General features: G+C 42.3%; 1 protein-coding gene across 4 annotated transcripts in view; it reads right to left on the bottom strand.

Moving 5' to 3' along the window:
- ZHX1 (zinc fingers and homeoboxes 1) overlaps nt 1-13,647 on the bottom strand; it is a 43,254-nt gene that overhangs the window by 25,851 nt on the left and 3,756 nt on the right. For all 4 annotated transcript variants that reach the window (XR_012666887.1, XR_007355417.2, XR_012666886.1 and 1 more), the window contains exon 3: nt 9,012-9,256. The gene's annotated coding sequence lies outside the window, so the exon portion shown is untranslated. The remainder of the gene's footprint in view (nt 1-9,011; nt 9,257-13,647) is intronic.

The following is a 13,647-nucleotide window of genomic DNA, read 5'->3' as shown; positions in this document are numbered from 1 at the left end:
GGGATTGCAGTGTAGTGGCAAGAACAAGGGATTCAGAGTTAGGACTACTGAAGTTTTTCTTTAAAAACAAAACAAAACAATACTTTGCGCATTTACACAGTATTTATTCATCTGTTGATCTCAATGCAGTTTGAGAAGATGGGCATACAGAAGTAGCTCCATTTTACCAATAGCATAGCTAAGCACAGATTTCCCATTTTTTCTGAGAGACAGTGTGGCTAACTGAATGAGATATGCCTGCTATATTGGAAATGAACGCTGACAGCAGTGACTTTCTGCAACCTGTGTTGGTCTATGTACTGATATTTGCCTTCTCCTAGAGCAGTAGTGTGAAACCTTGCTCAATAACAACAGTTTTGTAGACTTTTCAATCCTTCACACCTGTCAGTGGAATAGGCGTGACAAGAACGCATGGACTCCTGGCTCCCAACTTGGTGCTTCTTCTTCTACAAAAAATGGCATTTGCAGGTACATAAGCAGCATCATTTCAGATACCATAGTGATAGTTGCCAATATAAGAATCAAGACAGATAAAGGAAGAGGACCCATTTTGCCTGCACCACAAATAGAGCTATAGCTGCATGACATCACTTTGGAATAATAGTGAAGGCTTTAGAGCAGTCTGGAAGAATATTCTGTGTAATGTAACAACAGTTCCAATTTTGAGATACTATGATTAAAACAGAACAACTAAATGTTCTACAAACTATCACATATGCAAGAATGGCTATTATGTGGCGGTCATATTTTTACAGGAACAGTGGAAAGCACTTCTCTGACCTGTGCTATTCCTCTGCCAAATTTCAACTATAGTTCCTACTTCCAACCCAAGGCACTAGAGCTGTTCAGAAAAAGGTGGGGGGAAACTTACAGTGACAAAAACTCCCTGTTTTCGCCTCCATTAACTTTGCTCTTGAAACAAATTAAACTTTCTGGACCAAAATTTCCAGGGGGAAAAAAAACCAACCTCTCAAGAAGAGACCAACTATCAGAAATTTAAAGTAAACTGAAAATGGGTTTATAATGGAAAGCAATAGGCAACCTTAATAGGCACCACTACATGCTCCACATGTATAAATGTCACACATCCTATATTCTCCACGTAAGAACTTTTCAACAATCACAAAGCACATTATAGATACTGAATTACTAAGTCTCAGCACCTCTGTGAGAGAATTTATCAGCCCCTTTTCACAGAGGGTATGTCTACACTACGAAATTTAGGTCGAATTTATAGCAGTCGGTTTTTTAGAAGTCGGTTTTATATATTCGAGTGTGTGGGTCCCCACAGAAAATGCTGTAAGTGCATTAAGTGCATTAACTCGGCGGAATGCTTCCACAGTACCGAGGCAAGCGTCGACTTCCGGAGCGTTGCACTGTGGGTAGCTATCCCACAGTTCCCGCAGTCTCCACTGCCCATTGGAATTCTGGGATGAGATCCCAATGTCTGATGGGGCTAAAACATTGTCGCAGGTGGTTCTGGGTACATATCGTCAGGCCCCCATTCCCTCCCTCCCTCCGTGAAAGCAGCAGCAGACAATCGTTTCGCGCCTTTTTTCTTGAGTTGCCTGTGCAGACGCCATACTATGGCAAGCATGGAGCCCGCTCAGGTAACCGTCACCCTATGTCTCCTGGGTGCTGGCAGACGTGATACTGCATTGCTACACAGCAGCATCAACCCATTGCCTTGTGGCAGCAGACGGTACAGTAGGACTGGTAGCCGTCATCGTCATGTCCGAGGCGCTCTTGGCCACATCGGCCAGGAGCGCCTGGGCAGACATGGGCGCAGGGACTAAATTTGGAGTGACTTGACCAGGTCATTCTCTTTAGTCCTGCAGTCAGTCCTATTGAACCATCTTATGGTGAGCAGGCAGGAAAAACAGATTGCTAGCAGTCCTACTGTACAATCTTCTGCCAAGCAGCCACGAGATGTGGATGGCTGGCAATCCTTCTGCACCGTCTGCTGCCAGCCAAAGATGTAAAAGATAGATGGAGTGGATCAAAACAAGAAATAGACCAGATTTGTTTTGTACTCATTTGCTTCCGCCCCTCCCCTGTCTAGGGGACTCATTCCTCTAGGTCACACTGCAGTCACTCACAGAGAAGGTGCAGCGAGGTAAATCTAGCCATACATCAATCAGAGGCCAGACCAACCTGCTTGTTCCAATAGGAACAATTACTTAGGTGCACCACTTCTTATTGGAACCCTCCGTGAAGTCCTGCCTGAAATACTCATTGATGTAAAGCCACCCCCTTTGTTGATTTTAATTCCCTGTAAGCTAACTCTGTAAGCCATGTCGTCAGTCGTCCCTCCCTCCGTCAGAGCAATGGCAGACAATCGTTCTGCGCCTTTTTTCTGTGCGGATGCCATACCAAGGCAAGCATGGAGGCCGCTCAGCTCACTTTGGCAATTAGGAAAACATTAAACACCACACGCATTATCCAGCAGTATATGCAGCACCAGAACCTGGCAGAGCGATACCGGGCGAGGAGGCGACGTCAACACGGTCACGTGAGTGACCAGGACATGGACACAGATTTCTCTCAAAGCATGGGCCCTGCCAGTGCATGCATCATGGTGCTAATGGGGCAGGTTCATGCGGTGGAATGCTGATTCTGGGCTCGGGAAACAAGCACAGACTGGTGGGACCGCATAGTGTTGCAGGTCTGGGACGATTCCCAGTGGCTGTGAAACTTTTGCATGCGTAAGGGCACTTTCATGGAACTTTGTGACTTGCTTTCCCCTGCCCTGAAGCACATGAATACCAAGATGAGAGCAGTCCTCACAGTTGAGAAGCGAGTGGCGATAGCCCTGTGGAAGCTTGCAACGCCAGACAGCTACCCGTCAGTTGGGAATCAATTTGGAGTGGGCAAATCTACTGTGGGGGCTGCTGTGATGCAAGTAGACCACGCAATCAAAGATCAGCTGATATCAAGGGTAGTGACGCTGGGAAATGTGCAGGTCATAGTGGATGGCTTTGCTGCAATGGGATTCCCTAACTGTGGTGGGGCCATAGACGGAACCCATATCCCTATCTTGGCACCGGAGCGCCAAGCCGCCGAGTACATAAACCGCAAGGGGTATTTTTCAATAGTGCTGCAAGCTCTGATGGATCACAAGGGACGTTTCACCATCATCAACGTGGGATGGCCGGGAAAGGTACATGACGCTCGCATCTTCAGGAACTCTGGTCTGGTTCAAAAGCTGCAGGAAGGGACTTTATTTCCAGACCTGAAAATAACTGTTGGGGATGTTGAAATGCCTGTAGTTATCCTTGGGGACCCAGCCTACCCCTTAATGCCATGGCTCATGAAGCCGTACACAGGCAGCCTGGACAGTAGTCAGGAGCTGTTCAACTACAGGCTGAGCAAGTGCAGAATGGTGGTAGAATGTGCATTTGGACGTTTAAAGGCGCGCTGGCGCAGTTTACTGACTCGCTTAGACCTCAGCGAAACCAATATTCCCACTGTTATTACTGCTTGCTGTGCGCTCCACAATATCTGTGAGAGTAAGGGGGAGATGTTTATGGCGGGGTGGGAGGTTGAGGCAAATCGCCTGGCTGCTGATTACGCGCAGCCAGACACCAGGGCGGTTAGAAGAGCACAGGAGGGCGCAGTACGCATCAGAGAAACTTTGAAAACCAGTTTCATGACTGGCCAGGCTACAGTGTGAAAGTTCTGTTTGTTTCTCCTTGATGAAACCCCCCCACCCATTGGTTCACTCTACTTCCCTGTAAGCTAACTACCCTCCCCTCCTCCCTTTGATCACCGCTTGCAGAGGCAATAAAGTCATTGTTGCTTCACATTCATGCATTCTTTATTCATTCATCACACAAAGAGGGGGATGACTACCAAGGTAGCCCAGGAGGGATGGTGGAGGAGGGAAGGAAAATGCCACACAGCACTTTAAAAGTTTACAACTTTAAAATTTATTGAATGCCAGCCTCCTGTTTTTTGGGCAATCCTCTGTGGTGGAGTGGCTAGTTGGCTGGAGGCCCCCCCACCGAGTTCTTGGGTGTCTGGATGAGGAGGCTATGGAACTTGGGGAGGAGGGCGGTTGGTTACACAGGGGCTGTAGTGGCGGTCTGTGCTCCAGCTGCCTTTGCTGCAGCTCAACCATACACTGGAGCATACTGGTTTGATCCTCCAGCAGCCTCAACATTGAATCCTGCCTCCTCATCACGCTGCCGCCACATTTCAGCTTCAGCCCTGTCTTCAGCCCGCCACTTACTCTCTTCAGCCCACCACCTCTCCTCCTGGTCATTTTGTGCTTTCCTGCACTCTGACATTATTTGCCTCCACGCATTCGTCTGTGCTCTGTCAGTGTGGGAGGACAGAATGAGCTCAGAGAACATTTCATCATGAGTGCGTTTTTTTTTTCTTTCTAAGCTTCACTAGCCTCTGGGAAGGAGAAGATCCTGTGATCATTGAAACACATGCAGCTGGAGGAGAAAAAAAAGGGACAGGGGTATTTAAAAAGACACATTTTATAAAACAGTGGCTACACTCTTTCAGGGTAAACCTTGCTGTTAACATTACATACATAGCACATGTGCTTTCGTTACAAGGTCGCATTTTGCCTCCCCCCGCCGCGTGGCTACCCCCTCAACCCTCCCCCCTCCCTGTGGCTAACAGCAGGGAACATTTCTGTTCAGCCGCAGGCAAACAGCCCAAAAGGAACGGGCACCTCTGAGTGTCCCCTGAAGAAAAGCACCCTATTTCAATCAGGTGACCATGAATGATATCTCAGTCTCCTGAGGATAACACAGAGAGATGAAGAACGGATGTTGTTTGAACGCCAGCAAACATACACTGCAATGCTTTGTTGTACAATGATTCCCGAGTACGTGTTACTGGCCTGGAGTGGTAAAGTGTCCTACCATGGAGGACGCAATAAGGCTGCCCTCCCCAAAAACCTTTTGCAAAGGCTTTGGGAGTACATCCATGAGAGCCGCGAATGCCAGGGCAAATTAATCCTTTCACATGCTTGCTTTTAAACCATATATGGTATTTTAAAAGGTACACTCACCGGAAGTCCCTTCTACGCCTGCTGGGTCCAGGAGGCAGCCTTGGGTGGGTTCGGGGTTTACTGGCTCCAGGTCCAGAGTGAGAAACAGTTCCTGGCTGTCGGGAAAACCGGTTTCTCCGCTTGCTTGCTGTGAGCTATCTTCTTCATCCCCAAAACCTGCTTCCGTGTTGCCTCCATCTCCATTGAAGGAGTCAAACAACACAGCTGGGGTAGTGGTGGCTGAACCCCCTAAAATGGCATGCAGCTCATCATAGAAGCAGCATGTTTGGGGCTCTGACCCGGAGCGGCCGTTCGCCTCTCTGGTTTTCTGGTAGGCTTGCCTCAGCTCCTTAAGTTTCATACGGCACTGCTTTGGGTCCCTGTTATGGCCTCTATCCTTCATTCCCTGGGAGATTTTGACAAAGGTTTTGGCATTTCGAAAACTGGAACCGAGTTCTGATAGCATGGATTCCTCTCCCCATACAGCGGTCAGATCCCGTACCTCCCGTTCAGTCCATGCTGGAGCTCTTTTGCGATTCTGGGACTCCATCATGGTCACCTCTGCTGATGAGCTCTGCATGGTCACCTGCAGCTTGCCACGCTGGTCAAACAGGAAATGAGATTCAAAAGTTCACAGTTCTTTTCCTGTCTACCTGGCCAGTGCATCTGAGTTGAGAGTGCTGTCCAGAGCGGTCACAATAGAGCACTCTGGGATAGCTCCTGGAGGCTAATACCGTTGAATTGTGTCCACAGTACCCCAGATTCAACCCGGCAAGGCTGATTTAAGCGCTAATCCACTTGTCAGGGGTGGAGTAAGGAAATTGATTTTAAGAGCCCTTTAAGTCGAAATAAAGGGCTTCATCGTGTGGACAGGTGCAGGTTTACATCGATTTAACGCAGCTAAATTCGATCTAAAGTCCTAGTGTAGACCAGGGCAGATTGGAAAATGTAGGCGCTTAGACCCTCTCTTGACAGGCAAAAAGGATGTTTTTCAATTGTGTTAGCTCATGTGAAATTAGCTCAATAGGATTGAAAAGCCCTCTTAATGCTTGCTAAAATGCAGGCTAACGTGTTTGAACGCATACTAGCCAGGCTACAAACACAACCAATTAACATGATTGGCCCTGTTTTGAAGGACTGAGAAGTTAAATGACTTGCACAAGATCCTAGCGGCCAGAGCAAGGTAGACCGCTCTGATCCCCCTATCTACTTGACCACAAGACTAGTCTCCCCGCTTTCTACAAAGCAGAAAATAGAGATTATGATTTGATCTTTGATTTTTATGAAGTCAACACAAAAATATTTTCTATACTGAACCGTTAACAGATTATACATGTAGCCTTAAAGTTACAAACAGAATCACAGAAATCAGAGATGGACAAGAGCTAGCAAATCATCTAGTTCACCTCCATGCTAGAGCAGGACTGTACCCTATCTATTGGGAAGAGACAGAGTCTGTCCACACTACAGGTACAATGGTGTGTTTTCAGATCCAGTCTGGGATATACTCCTCTGACCTGGTAAAGAAAATATGGTCCACACAGCAGCCTTTTTCAGAATGCATCCACATGTCAATTAAGTTTCTCTCTCCATACTTTAGTTCTCTAACAGAGTATCTACATATGCACTCTGGAAAAATCTGGGCAGGTATTACAGTGTCTCAGTATAGGACAAAATGTCCGGGGAACATGCAACAGAGCACGTGGCAGTGCATTCTGGGATACCCTATTTCAGAGAGACGGAAGGAAGAAGGATCTACCAGAACCGGTTGCATAGGCAGGGGGTCCCCCTCCACTCAGAAAAAAAAGTTACTATAAGACAACCACATGCCAATATAAGCTCTGCCTTAGGCAAAAGACAATTAGTTGCCATAGCACCTGAGGGCCAGATTCTGCCACCTTACTCCATGAGTACTCCCATTGATTTCAATGGGACTTCTTGAAGAATAATGGACTACTCAATATGTGACAGAATCTGGCACTGAGTATTATCTGCATTGCGTGTGGCTATAAACCATGTTTAGAGCCAATCATGGTAGTAACATTTATTTTAAGATAGTAGTGTAGACAGCTGTAATGTAGACAGGGCCACAGCATTCCACTGTGGTCTTGTCTACATGAAAAAGTTGTCTGATTTAGTTAAACCAATTTAGTTCAATCAGTGCAAAGCCCTGTGTGGACACGTGTATTTCAGTTTTGCTCAAGTCAATTGGGAACAGCTTTAAACTAAATATTTGAAATTTTACCAACTTAACTATGTTGGCAAGGGGTATGTGATTTTTGCTGAGGTAATTATGCTCATAAAAGCCTTCATGTAGAAACAGTTATATTGGTATAAGGTGCTTTATTCCAATATATCTTATTTCAATTCACAAATTAGAATAAATTATATCGATATAAGCACTTTTATACTCTTATAACTGCATCTAATGTGGTTTTTGCAGCTGCAACTATACTGTCACAGATAAATGGAAAAACTTTTAATGTGCAGACAAGGCCTTAAACTGAAGTAAGAGTATCCACACAGGACACCAGTTTAACTAAAGAAGTTTAAAAATCAGTTTAAGTTAAACCGATACAGCTCCCATGTAAACAAGACCTGTGAAGAAAATTTTTTATCTGGAAAAAAATATCTGAATTTAAACATTTACAGTTAATATATTTTTAAGTTTAGCTATATTCAATATAAAATAGATCTATTTTAAGAAGGCAACAGAGTACTTGTCAAGACCTGAGTTCAGGATTCCATGTTTTTATGAAAGAGTTGATGACATCATTAACATTCAGGCAATACAGGGGGCTGCATCCTTTTTTTAAAACAGAGTAGCTGTTGTTCATATGACCAACTCTTGTAGGAGAACAAGAGAACCCTGCTCTTAGGTCCTGACAGGAAAGTAAAAGAGGAAATCCCTTTTAACCTGATGCTATAATTTTTCTAAAATAAGAAAGTTTGTTTTTCAAAAATTAAATTACCCAAGTTACTAGCACAACAGCAGAATAGTGAAAACTGAAAAAAAAATTAGTTATTTTAATTATTACGTGCCATACTTTTTGCATTTAATTCACTTTTTTTGTTACACTGAATACAGAAAATAGAATAATGACTGGTTCTCATGCACTAGCATAATGCTGCAAAGTTTGCACAGGAAGGGTAATGTGAAAAAAAATCTCTTGTTATTTTTATGCAAACATTTCTATTAAAATTAGATCTGTACTCTTTTTAAACAAAAAATTTAAAATACCCAATAACGTCCCTTTAAAGATTGTTTTAAAATATACTGGCAATTTGAATCTATTTGTGCAGCTTGCTCATGCTTTAGGGTCCAATCCTCCTCCCACTGGAGTTAAAGGGAGTTCACCATTGACTTCAACAGGAGCAGGCCCCTAGAATGTTATAAACAGATTCTGTATTTACTTTAAAACCATTGCAGTTCACATTTAAAAAGCAACAGAAAAAGAACTAGGAAAATGCAAGCTGCCCAAGGAAATCAGAACCCACTCTTATTTCAAAGACCCAAACGGCATAATACTGAGAGGTGGCGAAGAAACCTCAAACCTCAAATTGTATGGTATAACATCTGATGTAAAATAATCAAATCAGTTTTAATAAAAATCACCTTGTTAATGCTGATGTTTATACTTGCCTTCCAAACAGAATACACACTAAAAACATTCCATTAAATTATATTACATTGTTGCTCCATATGTCAACATTAAAACTACTATTCTCAGTAACATAATTGAGGATTATTTTAGAATAGATGAAGCATCATTCCTATATTGGACAGGTAAATAATAATCTCAGAGTAGAGGGACAGTGTGTTTAAATCAGGGTGGATCAAAATAAAAATTAAATAAGTACATTTATTTTTAATAATTATTATTTCCCTTAAAAGTAAATCAATTTAAAATTAAATGAGATAATAACAATTTATGTTAAGGCCTAAACTTTAATTTAATCTATTAAAATAATGTAAATTAATTAAAAAATATTCAAGCAGTACCTGTTTGCTGCTGAAATTTTGAAGTCAAACCACTGCACTGGTGAAAGTCACTGGCTAAGCACTTGAGACTGGTGTTCAAAGTGCTAAACCAGCTTTTGACAGAAGTAGCTTCTTCTGCAGACGCAGAATGAATATTTTCTTCATTTCAGTTTATTCAAGTAGTTCAGTTCAATGACTAGGTGATTCAAAGTTGAGAAACCAACTGGGAGTCGAAAAAGCAGAAAAACTCATTTTCCTCTTTCAATCTATTAAAAAAAAAAGAATGTGAGAGGAGGAGATCTACTAGTTCTAAAATCTTGAAGAATACGGTGACGAAACTATCAGTTCAATTCATTAACTACAGATATTTCATTTGTTTAATACATCAGTTTTAAAAGCAAGTAATATTTTGATACACACACTTCTCTTGTGAATCCATCGTATTTAATATCGTTTTTAATTAATAAAAGCAATTTTAAAATGCTGTTTTTGTGCATTTTAATTGAATTCCACTTTCCATCCAAGTGCAGCTTGACACAAATCATGAGTAAAAAAATTAATCACTTAGTAAACAAGATATGGATCATTCATCATTCTCTATCATAAAAAAAATGGAAAACTTAAGAATCTGAATAAATTTATGTTAGGCTACATAATTGCTTAAATAAATGTGTATAGATATAGTTAGGGCCCTACCAAATTCACAGCCATGAAAAACACGTCACAGACTGTGAAATCTGGTGGTCCCCTGGGAAATCTGGTCTTTTGTGTGTTTTAATCACGTATTATACAGATTTCAAGGAGGGGAGGCCAGCGTTTCTCAAATTGGGGATCCTGACCCAAAAGGGACTTGCAAGGTTATTTTGGGGGAGGACAGGGGACACACGGTATTGCCACCCTTACTTCTGCGCTGTCTTCAGAGCTAGGTGGCTGGAGAGCAGCGGCTGTTGGCTGGGCGCCCAGCTCTGAAGGCAGCGCCCGCCCGCAGCAGCGCAGAAGAAAGAGTGGCAATAGTAAGAGCGCCATCCTTACTTCTGCGCTGCTGCTGGTGCCAGCTCTCCAGCTGCCCAGCTCTGAAGGAAGCGCCGCCATCAGCAGCGCAGAAGTAAGGGTAGCAGTACCCCAACCCCACCCCCAATAATTTTGTGACCCCCCCCCACAACTCCTTTCTGGGTCAGGACTCCGACAATTACAACACCGTGAAATATCTGATTTAAATAGCTGAAATCATGAAATTAATATTTTTAAAAAATCCTACGACCGTGAAATTGACCAAAATGGACCGTGAATTTGGTAGGTCCCTAGATATGGTGTATTCTTTTGGTTAGAAAAAGGAAGTACCAAATTATACCAACCAGTGAGAATCACCCTTTCTTTGGGAAAATAATTAAAAAGTACAAATGCAAAGCAAGATTAAAATAGGTTATTTAAGTCAAGGTTTCCTGCTTGCTGATTTAAATAATTATTTAAACAACTGATTTAAATCAGTCCACCCTGGGTTAAATGTACTTGGCAAGTTTCTATACTACTGTATTAGATAGGTGATTTTGGGGGGTGGGGGAAGAGGTAAGGCAGAGAAATCTAATCTCATTATTAAATCAGCCCAAGTTAAATCATTTCAGGATAAAACAGGGGTGTGGTATTCAAAGAGAACATTTAAAGAGACTGTCCAAAAGTTTACCATAAGAAAACAGGCAGACTGTGGGAACCTCATGGGAATAAGATGCATCTGTTGTTGAATGTAGCCTTGCAAAATTCTACTGGCTCACTTGCCTAGGGTGAGTAATTTTTTTTTTTGACAGCCAAGTACAATATTAGTTTTTTCCACCATCATCAAGCTAAGGGTGGGTAAAAATATTTTGTACCTAGACTAAAAAACGTTCATGAAGATTTTGCAAGTTTGGTTTTATGGGAACAGAAACCACTTCTTTTTTTGGGGGGGCTGATAAACAAAGGTTAACATCAAATGAACAAAACCTCACCTTTGTTTCAAACTGCATATTGCAGTGCTACTATTTTATATCCAATCAATACACAGTTCAGAAAGATTGCTTTTAAAATTCAAAGCTATTTGCATATCCCTGCACAGCTAGGGATTTCCTGGAAAACTGAAGAAATCGAAAACTGAAATCTCAAATTTTTCTTCTTTTGTTTGAATCCTCCATTGGGGAAGGCAACACACAAAATGCTTTGAGGCAGCATGAATCATTTAAAATAAAGGGTGCCCTCTTTCCCTCATTTATATATTACATATAAAAACTGAATGCAGGACAAAGGTAAACTTTTAAGATCGACTCTGTTCTCCCGCACATGTTCACAGGGGTAATAGAAATAAGTCGTAAAATGACTTTGTAACTCCCAAACTTCCACTTGTGAAATTAAATGCAATTTTGCAAAAACCTGGCTTTATTGGATTCTAGAGAGAAGTGTCAGATCCATCAGTGGAAACTATTGCATACTGTATGAATGAATCCTACATTTTCATTTTGATACAGTTGAAGGTGGTATTTAAATGAAATGTTTGAGTAAGCTTTTTATTTTCTTGTTTTATATCTAAATTACTGAACATCTCCATGCAAAACAGCACAGAGAAGTTACTCCAGCCTAGAGTGGTCTTCAGTCCCGATCCGCCAATAAGATCAACACTGATGCAGTGGTCCGTCTGCATGAAGCTCATTGCAGTATTGGGACTTAAGTGCTTACAAGCGAGGAGACAGACTGTCCCCAAAATCAGAAGTACAGTCCATTCACCAACCCAGGAGTAAAAATCGGTAAGCACCTACACTTCCCCTCTGTACCAGGTCACAGATAATTTCAGCTGGATCAAATCCATAGAAATTAAAATATTTGAAAAGCTTTACAGGTGACTGCCAAAGGGGGGAAAAAAAGTCCATTTTGCATCCTTCTGATGTGTGAAAAAAGTCTGAAAAAGGTTACGGGTTAAAATTTTATTTTTTTGCCTTTAAAAAAAAAATGAATCAGGTCTTATCTTCCTTGTTTTTGCCGGAGGACTTTGATAACCAGAGGACTGGGGAGCAGTTTGTCAAGATTCTGAGTTAAATTTAACGCTTGTTAACTAAAAAATACAAATCCCTAAAGTTTTGAACTGCAAATCTCTTCCCCTATTAAATTGCTCAGATTTTGATTTCTTGTGGTGCTTTATTTTCACTAGTTCTCTAGTCACCCATAGACTCCTCCAGCAAAGCAAGATATATAAGTTATCCTATGTAAAAACAAGTTAAATATAAACATCCAGGCCTTCTTTATTTTATATTTTCGCCTTTGTAGGTCCCCTTTGGGGTGTGTGTGTCTGTCTCTCTCTCCATATACATATACATACAGGGGACCTACAAGGGCTTAAAAAAATGTATTTGTTTGTTTATGATGTATAAAGAAGGTCTGGATATTTTTTAACTTCCACTTGTTTTTACATATATATTCCAAGCAGATACATGTTATAGGTGCCAAACCTGCAAACTGCTCTATGTGTGAAGATCCAGATGCTCCACCCACATGGAATGGCAAGACTTCTGTGTGGGTAAACCTGTGTCTCCATGCAGAGTTCCACTGAGCAATTTGCAGGATCAGGGCCTAAATAAGTATCCAGTCCTACTAACAGTTACTGTTGGGTTTAATACAGAGCTAGACCAATGCTGAGTACTTCTGAAAATCTCACCCATAGAATTTAACAAGTTATCAGTGGATGCTAATGTAATCAGTGGGCTGAGAACACTGTTGGGAGTCAGGAACGCCTGAGTTTTGATTCTGGCTTCACCTAACTAAGGCCACGTCTACACTACAAAATTATATTGACCTAACTTAAGTTGGCATACCGACACCACAGTTATTAAATCGCTTGTGTGTCTGCACAGTTGGCTCAGTGGTCAGCGTCCTTACCAGGAGCACTTGTATCGATTGTATTGTCAGTGTGGAGCGGTTCCTGAAAGCTAGTAATAGTTCACATAAGCAACACAGTGACTCCTACATTGACACTGCATCAACCTAATTACATCAGCTGTGACTCGATGCCACTCAGGCAGGTGGTGTTACTACATCGGCGCAGAGGGGCACTTACATTGGCAGAAGCCAAATCTAAGTGAAGACACTTCCACAGCGAGGTTGATGCAAGGCAGCTTACGTCAACCTAACCCTGTAGTGTAGGCCAGACCTCACTCTGTGATCTGTGCCAAGACATTTAACCAGTGTGCTGATCCACCTTGGGAGGTGAAGAGCACCCTCAACTCAGCACCATGCATCATTAGGCCCCCCTTGCTAGACTTTCCTCCTATTTGAACAGGAAATAGTTCCATACCTTATAAGTATTTTAAGGATTAACTGGTAATTTGTACAGGCCTTTGAAGATGTATACTGCTGCAACAAGCCTAAACAGTACAATCTTATTACTATACTACAGGCCCTTCCCTACCCCTATTCTCTCCCCACAAACCTGACTCATAGAATAGAATATCAAGGTTGGAAGGGACCTCAGGAGGTCATCTAGTCCAACCCCCTGCTCAAAGCAGGACCAATCCCCAATTTTTGCCCTGATCCCTAAATGGCCCCCTCAAGGATTGAACTCACAACCCTGGGTTTAGCAGGTCAATGCTCAAACCACTGAGCTATCCCTCCCCCCTTATATGGAACATTATTTGGCCCC

This window comes from Caretta caretta, chromosome 2 (genome assembly GCF_965140235.1).
Source record: "Caretta caretta isolate rCarCar2 chromosome 2, rCarCar1.hap1, whole genome shotgun sequence".
Lineage (NCBI taxonomy): Eukaryota > Metazoa > Chordata > Testudines > Cheloniidae > Caretta > Caretta caretta.
This window is presented reverse-complemented; position numbering and strand designations above follow the sequence as displayed.